Genomic DNA, 14,595 nt, shown 5'->3' with positions numbered 1-14,595 from the left:
CAGAATTTTTAAAAAAAAAAATTACGAGCGTTCAGACGAGTAACATGTCTTTCCCTGTTTTATATCAGCTTTTCAGACATTTAACGTGTATAATACTCCCTATGAATATTTGCAATTTGCTCCATAGTGTTAGTTTATATGTTATTTCTACACACAAAATTCGAGCCACCGCAGTTCAGTTGGTATAGTCGAAGCCCTTTGGGTGGAAAGACCTGGGTTCGATTCCCGCAAGTGACGTCAGGAACATTTATCTGGTCTCTTTTGCCTAAAGGTGAGTTAGCCAGTCTCATACGGAGAGAGAGGGTTTTTTCCACCCGCAAACTCGGGTTTTTCGTGCACCAGAACAGATGTAATGAAATGTGAACGTAAATTAAAAGCCTCTATATGAGACTGTTCCAAAGGCAGGGAATGGAATGACGGAAAAGAAAAGAAAAATTGAAGAGATCACTTCAATGAACCTACTGGTAGTGGTTTTTTCCCTTTCAGTCGCTTTCGACCGTAGGTGACTTTGCAAGCATTGCCCACAAAGTGTTCTTGGTGAGACATTTACGGGGTAATTCACCATTCCCTCTCTCTCTCTCTCTCTCCCATTTTATCTGGACTCGGGACCGGCGTATGGAGGGGATGTATTCATGACTGTAATCCATGTTGTTTGTTCACGTGATCAGTTTGCCTGTTCTGGGGAACGAAAAACCCGTGAATAAACCCTCAACCTCTGTATGAAACCGGCCAACTCAATATCAGATAAAGGTCTTGGACGAGAATCGAACCTAGGGCTTTCCGACCAAAGGGCTTCGTCTATACCGACTGAACTACGGTGGCTCTAATGAAGGTACTATCTACGGGAATGGCAAACAAATCCTACAATGATATCAAGCGTGAATAACTAGTTAACCCAGAACCTGTTCCTAAACCTAGAAAACAAATATGATGCTTTTTGAGTTACTTCAGCCTCCAATAAGCAAAAACGGGACAATGAACATCATCTTCCACCTGAAAACATTCACATTGATTGCCACATCAGAATTCATATATACAGCCTGTGGATTAGAAGTGCAGAGACGTTATCCACTTGGTCAACCAGGCTATGTACTGAATCAAGAATTGTTAACAATTCTTGATTCAGTACAACTCTTAAGAAAGAATCATCCAGCGATTAAGTACGATATATAGTAAGAGTATTTTTCCTGAGAAATGCCCGAGGAGTGAGTTTTGCTAATGATGTTAACCAGCAAATCCCACTGAGATTTGAAGATTGGTATTTTAAGGGCTTTTTTATTTATTATTTATTTTTAAAAAAAAACATTTTTATTGATCTGCAATCATTGAGTTTGTTATCTGTACCGAGTTTCTCTCAAAACGGGTAATCTGGTTTGCAGAAGTTAGAGGATAGACAATAAGATGAGAACTTGATTAACAGGTCTTTCTGCTCAAACTACTCAAATGCCTAAGAGATATCAAGATATTGCTTACATTAACTGAAAGAAAACATGGCTCTCATCCATGTTTTCTTTCAGAAATCTATTAAATATAATAGATTTCTGTTCATTTAACACTTTAATAATGGATAAGTGGTAATTATTTTAATTATTCATGTTTATTATATAATTTCATAATGAACTGTAATATTTTAAACTATTTAATAATTTTATTTTAATTCTCAAAAGATATGCCATACACCGTTTTTTTATATGCACCTTTAATTCGCTTTTATTAAGTAATTTTTTTTCCCTCAAAATAACTCTAGCATACATAGTTAAGAAATTGCTTCATCTGCACTTTAATTTTCACAGGAGAATGGAAAAATGCAAGTTAACTTTATTTAAAAGCACCAAACGCTACGAAAGCGTCTGCGGTCAACAACACGCTTTTATCGATGTTTTCTGACATGCGCAATGATGAGTGGTGAATAAATTATGTTCGAAATATTCAAATTAAAACTGCGAAATTTTCGAATTTTAATAACTGTGTGAAAAATAAAGAAAAATGTGATCTGCCTGTTACTTCTTTAATTTTGCTATGCTACATATTATTTAATAATTTAGGAATTGAAAAGTAAATTTAATTGGAAATGATGCAATCATTTGTAGGGATAAGAATTACACAGCAGACAAGGGCTAAACAGGTTTAATATTTCAGCCAATAATAAATAAATAAATAAATAAGTGCTATAGAAGTGGAGATGTATAACCGGAGATGATAACATCTTCAGATAGAAGTCCCGTTGCTTGATTCCACCATGGAGTCCAATGACTCATTTCGGGAGGGTAGCACACAGATCCCACTCACACTAAACAATCCACCATCAACACACCACGCCATCTACCGTCCATTTACAGTATTTTAGACTGTTACTTGAATATGTTCTCTTGCCCATTTGCAAGAATCCGTTGTGCAGCAGTTATTAAACATCCCTTTACAGTTCAACTCCATACTCGTAGAATAACCTTCCCCCGCCGCCCTTCATTCATTCCTTCGACTGCTGTTTTTCCTAAAAGGACACAATGTGCAGGTTTTCAAAGCTATTCCGATTTTTTATTAATGTTATTCTCACCTGTGTAATGCTGTAAATTTGGTTCCGTGGGAGGGCTAGGAATTATTGTTGTTTTTAGTATTTTATTTATTTTTTACATACTAGAAACCCAGTTTTTCAGCTTCATCTGAGTTTTTTTTTTTTTTAATATTCAGGAGATACAATCTTCATATATACAGTATATATATAAATAAAGTAATTACAGATCAATTGCCTTCAGTTAATATGAAATTTAGCTAGTTAGAAATTAATAACAATTCATACATCGAATTAACAATCATACAAAATACAGCATTCATAAACTGAATGATTTCCGACCGCAAAAATATCTTCATAAATACATCAGCGGATGCATTTCCTTCCTTAGCAGTTGCAAAATGTTATAGTTATATTTTTCTTCACTAGATGGCAGGAAAATCACTATTACAGAAATAACAATAAGTAAACGTCAACTGTGTGGTATTTTGATGTGGTGGCACTACAGCACCCGGCAGATGTGAACTCATTCACAGTACAAGCAGGCAGGTAACGGTGGGTGGTAATCGCGGTGATGGTTGTTGCGTGGCTGCTGGTGTCTTTGGGTGATCGGTATCATGCTTATTAAAGTTTGAAGGATTCAAGGGATGCGAACTAGATGTTAAGGAAGAATAAGTAACACGTGGTTACTAAACTTATGTCGTGTATATATATTTATGTGTATGGAACACACATTCTTGTTCCTCTAGGTAAGTGATATTTATTCAGAAATAAATAATTTTCATGTGTTGCATTTTTTGTAATAACTTGGGTAACAAAGGGACTACGTATTATACAACTGATAAAATATATTTTGTTATGTTTACGTAAACAGGATGCAGGAAAACCGTTCATTTTGATTGTACTAGGACTCTGCTAAGGGAGAATATAGGAATAAAGGAAGAACCTGAAATCACAGTTATAAAGTAAAAGTGAGAAACAATCGAATGACATACATAGTTATTTTATTTATTTATTGCAGAACACGATTCTTATGAAACTTCTTATCGTTGCACTTATCTTCTTGTGTACACTGTCAATATTCCCGTAAATACGTCGAGAATTATAACCTTGACAGTATCTAAACATGTGCCTCAGTGACGAATATATAAGACGATAATCAAGTATAAAAGCATTTCTTTGTCTTTCTGTCTGAATTAAAGCATTCGGTTTATTCAGCATGGACTTCCCTGTGTAATTTTATGTAATTCTAATTACGTAAAATTACATTCGGTGATAATTAAAGTATACATTTCGATCCCCCATTTGCAGTTATGATTTCTCTGTGGTGCACATTTTGTTTGAAGTGCATGCTTTCTAAATAAAGACTTCAAGCAAGAAATTAGAAATATAAAACTAAAGAATAAGAAATAAAAAATATAATACTTTTTAAGGTGTAATAACGCCGATCACTTCATTAACGAATATCTAGAATACAACTACATTCAAATTGGTATTTGACAAGGCAGATAAATTATTGCACGAGTCATCAATGTACCAAGCATTTGAAAAATTCCTTTTAAGGTAAACAAGAGCAGTTAAGAATATGTTCATCATTATATTTCCTCCTTTCTCAAATAAGTAAATGTTAAAATTTACAAAAAAAAAAAAAAAAAAAAAAAATACAACAATAATGAGACATCTTTTTATTTTCATTTTATTTTGATGATGATAATATGGCGTTGTGTTATGTATACCATTTATTATTTTTATTTATTTATTTTATTTCATTTTTTTTATCAGGTGATAGTTTTGGGCATTAGGTGATGTATTATAAGATACTATAATCTGAATTTATTAATATTCGATGGTTAAAAATTATGCATTATGTACTTTCATAATGCCTATTCTGATTAAATGTTATTGAACAATTTTATTCTGTTGCACGTACTTCACGTTTCATTAACAATAGTCAATGCGGTATTAATATTTGGTATTATTTAGCACTTATGGGATCCAAAATATTCCACTGCTTGTTCATAATGTTTTGAGATATCTCATGACTTCTAAGTTTTAATTTTATACATCCTAATTTAATATGATAAGAACAAAGAAGTGTTAAGAACATCAAAGGTTCTTAACACTTCGATTATGAAGTCCAAAGAGTTGTTGCAGAGGTTTTGCCACTGCCCAACTGTTTCACCTTGTCATTGTCTTTTTCTGACTAGTTTGCCTGTTTTAATCCTTATCCTTTATTTGGGTTATACATTATTTACCATTTTTCAGAAATACCAAATCAAAAAAAATCCAAGACTATTTATTTTCTGAACTAATGATGATTATTATAAACAGTTATCAGGTTATAGACACCTGTAGGGAGTACAACAACTCATTGAGGTAGAGTCTCTTAGCAGATTCATTGAAGAAACAAATGTATATATATGACTTCCACCAGAAACTTATTCTGCATGCCACAAGAAAAGCATTTACTGTGCATGTGTGGCCACACACACACACTCTCTCTCTCTCTCCTTACTAGCTTCCAGGCATGATCCTTGGTCTCTTTCATCTGTGTAGAGACTGTACATAGAAACATACAAATACAACAAACCTGATATTACCTGCTTATGAACCTTTTCCACTGTCTCCTTATTCTTGAAGAAATTAAGCTACATAGCTGAGTATGTTAGCCCAAATGCAGTCTTATTGAAATTTGGTGGATAGAAGTGAATAACTTTTTTAATACCACTAAGTCAACATTCCCTTCCACATTGCAGCTATCTTTTTGGTGATTATGGCCCCCAAACATCAATTGGATTAAAGGTTATTAACAGTTGGTCCTCTTCCAGAATATTTCTTATCAACTAATATGGTGGGAGAACTAGGTGGAAACTGAGCAAGAGTGTAGTTAGCAAGGATGGTAAGAACTAGATTTGTAGCTTGGAGAATAGTGAATGAGTGAAATAGGTTGACAGTCTGTTGTGGGTGCCATGACTGTGAATGAGTTCAAAGCAAAATGTGATAGTGCACAAATTGGATAGTGCTTGGCCTGATTTAGGGCCTCCTTTGATGAGTCTAATGACTCTATGGAGTAGCCCATATTAATAATAATTATTGATAACTCATGATAATTAGACAAAACTGCTTATTCATAAGTCGCTTTGTTTTATTGGAATTCGGGATTCATCACATAATGACTAATCGAATGTGTGGCTAGATATACGCTGTCATGGGAACACACATAGCATTGTGTATAAATTTTTATTAAGAGAAATATCAACATTAAATCTAACTAATGTCCACTATTAACGTGAATCAAAATGTGATTTAATAAGTTTTTATTCTTTTCCATTAATTTTTTAATCCTGTTTTTAATTTAGATTGGTTTCACATTTATTTTTAAGAATGGTATTTCTCTTTACATATATCTATTATTATTATTATTATTATTATTACCTGACACCTCTGTGGCGTTGAGTCCAGAGGTTCACTATGGGAGAACTTTCCACACCAACACAACCCACCGTTTGTACTACTTAACCCACCATCTACTATAGACAAAGATAAATAATAATAGAAATATATATAAATAATTGTTTATCCTTTGTTTAAACTAATCAGTAATTTCTTGATATTATTATTTGGCACCTTTGTGATGTATGAAAATTCCTTAACACGATGAAAGAATTTTAAATAAACTTTCATATGGTGATTATTAAAACTAGTCAACTAAGATTTAACTAATATTCCCATTTTATAGCTTCCTCTCTGAAAATTAGATACCTTCCCAATAAGGCAGACTGTCTAAAGAACATGTTAACAATTAACAACAGATACAATGTACTTTTCTTATTACTAACTGTTTTTGCACGCTTTCCAAGATTCCACATTCCTTGCACCACTGAAGACTACGTTGCATTTTGGTTTGTGTAATATGGGGCTTGCATATTGTGGTCCTGCATTGGAAACCCATGTTGTGAGCTGAGCCTCAATTCTGAATATTTTTGTGCAGATTTGCGTTTCAGTGAATGCCCGGAATTCTGCATTTAGTGTGTCAAATGACAAATGGCAATTTTTATATATTATCGATCATAGCACCGTATGGTCACGTTTGGTTAGTGTGATGGGTCATCGATTGTGGGTAGCACTTGCAGTTGACCACTTCCAACTCAGTATGATATCACTGATTGTTGACCTGAGATGGCCCAATTTGTCAACAATTTGCAGAACAGATAGGCCTGTGACATAGCATCCTATCACAATGTCTCTTTCCATCTCTGTCAGTGTTCCCTTCTTGTAGACATTTCACCTGGATAAGCTGCACATTTCTCCAATTAATACCAGCTACAAACATGTGAATTGTTAAATGGCATAATGCACCTTGCCCATAGGGGTGTCTGTTAAATTCTTTCCAAGCACAGTATTTGCTGATGATGGAAAGGTAATCAAGAACACAACTGATGCACAGTACTTGCAGAATGATTTGAATAAGTTGGAATTGTGGAAATCTGAAAATGGCTGTTAGTTCATTGTTAGTGAATGTGTAGTTATGCACTTTGGTGTATAACTGACCAATTTATTATATTTGTGTAATTATGCTAGAAGAAACTGACCATTCTAGAGATCTTGAAGTTTTAGTGAATAGGAAAATGAAGTTTGGGGGCTACATAGCTGAAAATTGCAAGTACAACTCTGAGGATAATTGCATTACTGAAACAAACACTGACATATGAGAATTAAAGAAGTCATTTTATCTTCTCTTTACAAGGCTTTGATATAACCTCATCTGTATTGTGTGTAGATCTGGTTTTTTAGATGATGCAGATACAGTGGAGGGTGTGCAAAGGAGAATTTAAAGACGATATTGAGACTGTGGAATGTAGATTATGATTAGTGATTGAGAATTTATGGACTGCAGACAAGAAAAGAGGGATGATATGATTTATATCTACAAACTACTATATCTGAAAGGATCATACAAGATACCTTTTTATAAAAAAAATTCATAATGTGATGATAAAGCTAAGATGCTTTGAATGTATTAGAGGAAAGTTGAAGTAAAGGTTAAAACTTTTCCAAGAAAAGAAATCTAATCTTAACTACGATATTGCATAATATAAGCTAGTAGTGATAGATATTTTAGGATTTTGTTTGAAAAGTGAAAAATCTTGCATACTAGAATGAATTTTTGAATGGCTGAATAGATAGTATTTCTCTTCTTTACAATCAATCTTTGAATTAAAATCTAGCCTGGTTGGCCGAGTGGTTAGCATATCCGCCCTCCAGCCAAAGGGCTGTGGGTTTGAATCCAGTCGTGGGCATGGATGTTCATGATTGTTTGTGAAAATATTAGTGGTGGTGGGTGGTAGATGGCATTGGTGTAGATGATGATGGTAGTTGTAGTTGGTGGATTGTGAGTGGTGGAGTAGGTGTTCTCCCTCGATGAGTCTTTGGAATCCCTGGAAGTGTCACTAAACAATAATAATAAAAATTCTATTGTAGTATGGATGCTTATGAAGTCTTGAAGTGGTGATGGTTTTCATTTCCTAATGGTGGAAGACTGAGTTGGCTTGAAAATGTACCGTGTTTGCTCTTTTACACCTGGGTTTTCAGATTATCTGAACCTTAGCCTAGCCAGAGTTCCAGTACTTTGTGAGTGGAATTTTTTTTTAAATTAAAAAAAAAAAAAAAAACCTTGCATCATACAGTCTAATTATAGTAAGTTATGTGATATTCAATCCTGGTTCCATTGAGGATCACTTGTTTGAATTTTATTATTATTTGAGACCTCTGGGGAGTCAAGGACTTATTGAGGAAATCTATACATCACCCAAACCAGCTGTCATACCTTCTCTTAAACTCATTCACACTAGATGCACTCTTCACTTCAAGAGGCAAACTGTTCCACTCATTCGCTGTTCTTTGAGAGGAAAATCTAGCTCTCACTCCTTTCTTAACTGTGAACGAACTTAAACTTCAACAGATGTCCCCATTTTCTCTCCCTATTTCGTATAACAAAAAATTTCTTCAGACGATATCCTATTAATACCCATTTGGAAATTCATAGACCTCTGTTATATCACTCCTGTTTTTCCTATTAACCAGAGTCTGTAGTCCACAGTCTCAGTATTATATCCTTATAATCTACATTCCATAATTCTGATATAATGTTTGTAAATCTTATTTGCACCCTTTCCATGGCGTCTTTATCCTCTTCAAACCCAGAAGGCCAAATCCCATACAAATCCAAATACACAGTAGTCCAAGTGTGGTCTCATCAATGCCTTGTCAAGAGACAAAATGACTTCTTTATCCTTACAAGTCTAGGTTCATTTCAACATCACAATTATCCTTTGAGTTGTATTTGCAATTTGAATAGGCAGTATCTGAATGACCTTTGAACTTCAAATTTCTATCCACCACAATGCCAAGATCCCTAGCCTAGTCAGTTTTTTGTAACATAATCCCCCCACACCTCCCCCAATATAACATGTTGTTGGAAATCTCATCACACCAAAATGCATAACTTTATACTAACAGTGAACTGATAGCCATTATCATTTACCCAATTTATTTATTTAGCGTATGGCTCACACATGAAAAGTTACAACATTACATTAATCCTTAATATATATGGACATAATAATAGACATGTACAATAATAAGGCATAATACAGTCATAAAAGAGACAGAATCAAGAATAGGCTACAACTGAATGTCTAGGTTGATTATCTAGTTGACTGCACTTGGTATAGCATGGATGAAGTCTGACAGGTTTCTACTGTATGCATGTTGGATACATTCTGCTGTAATATGATTGTCTGGTGGGGTGATCCACAGTTGCACCTGGATGAGGCAATCATGCCCCATTTGTAAAGGTGGTCTGCACATCTGCCATGGTTGGTGCGGATTCGGTTAAGGGCAGACCAAGTTTTTCGAGGTAGATCAAAACCCGAAGGTATCTGTGTTGGGTCCACTAATTCATGGAAGATCCCTGTTGAAGTGTTACACCAGGACTCTTTCCACTTCTCCTTCATTTTGAAACTTGTCTCTGTAAGATTTTTTACTGTTAAGATTGGAGGATGCCTTGACTTTAGCCTGTTTATTTCTAGGGATAGGATTTCTTCATGGATTGGAAGAGTTTGGATTTCCATGATTTTGCTGTATTCATGTAGAAGAAGATTGACTCTGCAGATGTGTGGAGGCAGGATGTTGCTTAACACTGGGAGCTAGTAGATTGGGGTTGATTTTACAGTTCCAGAAATAAGGCACATAGTAGTGTTAAGCTGGACATCAACCAAATACACATAGGTGCTGTTCAGCCATATGGGTGAGCAGTATTCAGCTATAGAGTAAACGAGGCCAAGAGCAGTGCAGCGAAGCGTTGTTGCTGAGGCACCCCAAGTTGTTCCACATAGCTTTTGCAGTATCTTGTTTTTAGCTTGGATGCTGTGTTAATGAGATGTGGTTTAAAAGATAGTGTTCTATCTAGAGTGATGCCCAGATATTTTGGGAATCTGTTGTAGTGTAGCAGTTTGTGGTTGAAGTAGACCATGAGTTCTTTGTTAGCCTGGTTATTGTTCAGGTGGAAGCATGAAACTTGTGTTTTGTTAGGATTTGGGCATAATCTCCATTTGCTGAAGTATTCATCTAGAACTGCAAGGTCGTTTGTTAGTGTATCTTCCATTGTAGTAAAATTGGTGTGTCTGGTGGCTAGAGCAATGTCATCAGCATAGCAAAACTTCTTGGAGGCTGTATTAGGCAAATCTGCGATGTATAAGTTAAAAAGGAAGGGAGCCAGAACTGACCCTTGTGGTAGTCCATTATGCAGTGTTCTTTGTTTACTTTTGTTCTTGTCCATACACACTTGGAACAGGCAGTTACTTAGTATGTTATCGATTAGTTTTGCACGGGACTGCATGGAGCAACTTGCAGACTATGCCATGCCTCCAGACTGTGTCATAAGCTTCAGTAAGATCTACAAACGCTACAGCTGTTTTCCGGCATTGCTGGTAGCCTGCCTCTGTGTGTGTGTGTGTGTGTGTGTGTGTGTGTGGTGAGTGACAGAACCTGATCACAGCAACTTCGTTTATGTCTGAATCCGGCCTGTTCCACTGGGACTTGTTCTATTATCTTAGGGGCAATTCTATTATGGACGAGCCTTTCTAAGAGCTTATAGCAGGTGCTAAGCAGGGCGATTGGTTGGTAGTTTTCTGGTTTGTTGTTGAGTTTTCCTGGTTTTAAGATGGGGATAATTTTTGTCCTCTTAAACTCTTTTGGAAGTCTACCAGTCTGGAGGATGTCAGACAAAAAGCAAGCCAACCACTGTCGAGCTTTTTGGCCTGTCTTCAACAGGAAATCAGGAAGAATTCCATCGAAACATGGAGCTTTGCCTGGTTTCATATTCATTAGAGCAACGTTAATATCTTCAAGAGTGAAGGGCCATGAATATAGAGGGTGTGATGGTCTGTTATTTTTCAAATATGTAAGTTCTCTTTTTATTTGAAGAGTGTGTTGTTTGTCCTTTGGTGGTATATCTTAACGTGTTGACAATATGTGATACATATTGGTTAGGAGAAGTAGCTGATTGTTCCCGGACAGTCAGGGTGCCACTACCTAGTTTTCTTAAAAGGCTCCATGCTTTTCTACTGGAGTGCCGAAAATAGAGTCTTTCTACTGTTTCAGTCCATTTCTTCTGTCGGTTGGTGTCAAGACTGTGAATGAGTTCATCTGCAATGTCAGGATTGCCACACTCTAGATATTCTTGATACAGTTTATTACTATTTTATTACCTACAGACATATTTGTCAAGACAGGCAGCAAATGTATCCCAGTCGGCTTTCTGGAAGTTCCAGCGGGGACGTTGGATGGATCTGAAGATCCAGTAGATAAGGGTACGTGCAGACCTACCTCTAATATAATTGGAGAGAACTCTTCTCGATGTAAATAACGGCCGTCCACTGTTGTCTTCAGTGATGAAGCAGAGGTTGGGGTTGTACTCCCTGTTCCAAGCTGCTGACCTGAAGGAAGATCTATCTTTTGCATCGAAAATTAGGTGCATGTTGTGAATTTCTACCCATTCAGTTAGTCTCTCTGCATTCATTGTTGGAAGCATATTTCCATAGCTGTTAAAGTTGCCTATATGCATCGCAGGGTGGTTGTGCACTGGTAGAACTTGTGGAGGTCACAAGAGGGCAGAGGGTTTATACACATTGGTAATGGTTATGTTCCCTATCACAGTTGTTATCAGCTGCACACCCGACAATGCTGGTTGTAATGAAGTGGGAATCTTCTAGGGTACTACGTACATAGGTGGCAAGGCCATATGCATGATGGTAAGTGGCTCCAATGATAATGTAACCAGGAATTCGGCCCCTGCGGTGGAGCTGATCCTCATCCTTACAGTGAGTCTCTTGAATAAGAACAACGTTGACACTGTTGTCATATAAAATCTTGGCGAGGTATTCACATTTTGCTCTACACATACCCTCAATGTTAATTTGGCAAATTCGAACTACAGGTCCAATATTCCTAGTCATCTTGCCCTTAAGAGAGCTAATTCGTGTGTTTGAGTTCATGTGTGCTGTCATTTACCCAAATATCCAGCCTATTCAAATCATTTTGTAAGTGCTGGATATCAGTAGTATCCCTAATTGCCCTGCCTATCTTTGCATCATCAGCAAACAATTGAGCATATTCTGTTAGATGCTTCCTAAAGTCATTAATGTATAGATCAGTGGTGGCCGGTGAAAATTTTAAGTTGGAGTGCTCCATATACAAATTTAAAAAAGATTCTTTTTTCCTATTCAGTAACCAATTTATTAATATTTAAATTTACATATTAAAAAATGGCTTTATTAAAAATATTTCACCCTCACCATGAACACACGGCAATAATAAAAGTTTCATATCTCACAGAAAAAACGCAAGCAAGCATACAATTTATCTGTAGCGACACTGCTCAACGAGCAGTGTTGGATTCACTTGTTACATGCAGTGACAAGTGCAAACAAATATCAGCGAGTCTAGCTGCAATTGGCCGAATGTGATAATTCTGACACTGCGTTAGATTGTAGTGCATTTGTTTCGTAATCTAAAGTGTTAATAGAACAATTCCAATTATTAACTATTCAATCAATGTCGAAACATAAGCTGTAACCTTTAACATGTTGTATTGCATTTATATAAATGTTGTATGCATTGCTATTATTTATAAGCACAAGCAAAATTTAATTTTTTCATTTTTTACTTGGGGGTATACCACTGGTGGTTATTTTAAATCTGGCAAATTCAGACCCACTGTATACCATGTTTTTGATAGTCAACCTGTCTGTCAGCCATCCAGTTATTCAAGTCAAGAGTTTATATTCAAATTCTATATTCTCTAGTTTATGCAAAAGCCTTTCATGGTATCCTATCAAAATGCCTTGCAAAATCCAATAATCCTACACTATCATAGCATATCCATTCCCTTTATCCCACTCAGTTGTAACATTGTTTATAAAATATGAACAAATTGCCAAAAACATGACCTTCCTTTAGTAAACTTAAGCAGTTCCTTTCACAGTTGTTTCTATCAACCCATTTTTTGTGTGCGAGTTCTTCAACACTCCAGAGATACTGATAGGTCGATAGTTATGTCAGTTTTTTAACCTTGTACAACAGAACTATATAATATTCCATCTGTTCCTATCACCAGATTCTTATCCAGGTTATGCAACAGCTCTTCAACCTTATTTTTGTTTACCTCTATCTCTTCAGTAGTTGTAAATACACCTGGTTAATATATTTTAGGCATGTGAGTGCTGGTTAATTGAACAGTTACATCAGCTTCTGACACAAGAGTGCCATCTGCATTCAATAAAATTATTCTTCTACATTCATTTTTGTGGCAGAAAGATAAAATTCTTTTGGATTGCCTTTTGCCTTCATAGCCAGTTTCTTTTCATACTTGAGTTTAGCTTTCCACATAATACTCTTAACTTTTCTGTCATGCCTTATATATTTCATAACACTCACTCTTATTCTATTGATGTTCCTTCCACATCATCTTTGGAGCTCTTGGTTAATAAGGTTGCACCTCCATTTTACTCCCACCCTATTTGTTTTTTGAATTTTAGGGATGCATTCAGATACTGCCTATTTAATCACTTTTTCAAAGATTTCCATGCATTGTTGATTCTTTCTCATTTAATAAATGATACCATGGTAACAAAGATAGTATTCTCCTGAGGTGATAATAATTTCCAGCTTGTAGTTTAACATGTAACCTATCCTTATTGGGACATCTAACTAATTATCTACTTCTCAGGAAAGTATGGCATGATCACTGTCACCAGCTGGTGGTCAAATAGTCATATTCTTAAAACTCCTTCTGATGCTGTGATCAAATCTAACACTCTTTCACCTCGAGTGTCTTCTTTCATGCTGCTTGAGAACATTGTCTTGCAACAGTTCAATAAAATTTCCTTCATTTTTTATCATGAGATTTTTCTTCTATCCAATAAACGGTTGGATAATTTAAGTCATCCATAATAATTACTCGAATTGTCACAGCAGATATCCTCAGACTCCCTGCTATGCTACATGTTACATTATTACCATTATTGCTTTCTTGAGTTTCTACTGCAACTGGACTCAAGTTACCTGATATCATTAGTAGTACTCCTCCCTCTGCTATCTGCTCTCCTATAGTGTACTATAGATATATCATGGATGCCATAGCATTCAGTAGCATGATTTTTATGAGTAGAATTGTTAGGGGGGGGGGGGAGGAAATTGCCTCAGCTCTAAGTAAAAAAAAAAACAACTCTGCCAATCATATTATAGCATTTTTGAGAACTCATTAAAAATAAGTTATTAGAAAAAAAGATTCTCATGTTGTTTGATCATCAGAACATCAGTGCTAAAATTGTTTTGAAATAAAAAGAGTTTATTATTAAAATTAAAGCAATTATGTGGTACATCCATGGAGTTCAATGGCTCATTATGGGAGGTTACTACATCACCTACATATGACATTAATCCACATTACATCATCTACTTGCCACTAATACAATGCATAATCTACTGTCATGCACCATGCTATTGCCATCTACTGCTCCCTA

General features: G+C 35.7%; 1 protein-coding gene across 1 annotated transcript in view; it reads left to right on the top strand.

The window, feature by feature from the left end:
- The first annotated feature begins 3,022 nt into the window (after positions 1–3,022).
- LOC150100244 (putative polypeptide N-acetylgalactosaminyltransferase 10) overlaps positions 3,023–14,595 on the top strand; it is a 217,351-nt gene continuing 205,778 nt past the window's right edge. The window contains exon 1 of the mRNA XM_090402425.1: positions 3,023–3,258. The gene's annotated coding sequence lies outside the window, so the exon portion shown is untranslated. The remainder of the gene's footprint in view (positions 3,259–14,595) is intronic.

This window comes from Typopeltis vanoorti, chromosome 13, assembly GCF_054136105.1.
Source record: "Typopeltis vanoorti isolate ZY-2024b chromosome 13, IOZ_Tvanoo_1.0, whole genome shotgun sequence".
Lineage (NCBI taxonomy): Eukaryota > Metazoa > Arthropoda > Arachnida > Uropygi > Thelyphonidae > Typopeltis > Typopeltis vanoorti.
The sequence above is the reverse complement of the archived record's forward strand: the minus strand, read 5'-3'. Positions and strand labels throughout refer to the sequence as shown.